Source organism: Salvia hispanica, chromosome 2 (genome assembly GCF_029641045.1).
Source record: "Salvia hispanica isolate PSC_SH4W2 chromosome 2, Shi_PSC_v1, whole genome shotgun sequence".
Lineage (NCBI taxonomy): Eukaryota > Viridiplantae > Streptophyta > Magnoliopsida > Lamiales > Lamiaceae > Salvia > Salvia hispanica.
The window spans coordinates 58779993-58781240 of NC_142693.1; the positions used below are offsets into that span (position 1 = coordinate 58779993).

Genomic DNA, 1248 nt, shown 5'->3' on the forward strand with positions numbered 1-1248 from the left:
GAGTCGCCACCGACTTTAATCGCCCTTCAAATTGCACCCTCCTCGCCCCTCTTCTCTCTCTCCAAACGCCCCCAATTTCCAATCGCCCTCTCTCTCTCTCTATCCTCGCATTTCTCTCTCTCAAAACGCGAATTACACAAATTTAACGTCGATGGCGCACAAGACAGAGCAGGAGGAGACAGAGTTCAAGGTCGCACCTGAGAACATCTCGCTCTGCGTCAAATGCGGCGTGCCAGGGAATTCCGCCGCGAATAATTTGTGCCAGAAATGCTTCGCCACGCCGCCGGAGGCCTCCGCCTCCGCCGTTCCCGCGGTTTCCGGCGTGACGAAGCCGAAAATCCACGTGTTCGGAGAGAAATCCTTCAGATCCAGCTCGTCCGTCAGATCCTCGCCGCCGAGGATGCCAAAGCTCCTCGAGACGACCGCAGATCTGAAGGAGGATCGGGATTTATCGGCTCCGGCGAAGAGAGAAGTCAACCGGTGCTCCGGCTGCAGCCGGAGGGTCGGATTGACCGGATTCAGGTGCCGGTGCGGCGAGCTATTCTGCGCCGATCATCGGTACTCGGATCGCCACGACTGCAGCTACGATTACAAGACCGCCGGTCGGGAGGCGATCGCGAGGGAGAATCCGGTGGTCAAAGCCGCGAAGATAGTCAAAATTTGAGGCTAAAAACCTCTGAGAAGGATTGGACGAAGAATAAATACGCAATCAAGGATCGGGGATTCTTCGAGTTATGAGAAATCGGAAATGAAATTATTGCTGCACTTCTCTTCGAGCTGAGACGACGCCGTCTCGTGGCCCAGGGACGGAACTGTGGAAGAGAGGATGAGACAACCGCTTCTGTTACTCTTTTTTTTGGAATTTTTTTTTTCCCAATTGTGACGATATACAATAGAGTTTTAATTAGTGTGACAATATTGATAGTTTTTTAGTACTACTAGTTTAATGTGTGATTTTTTCTTGATTTTTTTGTATTATGAGATGGATTTTTTACTATAATCTGTTCGGTTATTGATGAATTTGATTAGCGATTTGAGAGTTTTTCATGAATTATGTGGAAATCTGGAAGAGGGTGGAAATGTCATTTTGATAGTGACATTGAGTGGGCGAATTGGTCATTTTCGGGTGTCGAGATAAAGATGGCAGAAGTATTATTGGTATTGAGGATTGATTATTTAATATCAACAATTATAATATCGGTTTGGAATCTGGACCTACATAAACATATTAAATAAATTGTATCGATA

At 47.0% G+C, this 1248-nt stretch overlaps 1 pseudogene; it reads left to right on the top strand.

The window, feature by feature from the left end:
• On the top strand, nucleotides 1–1000 carry LOC125201220 (zinc finger A20 and AN1 domain-containing stress-associated protein 5 pseudogene; annotated as a pseudogene).
• Nucleotides 1001–1248: the final 248 nt, after the last annotated feature.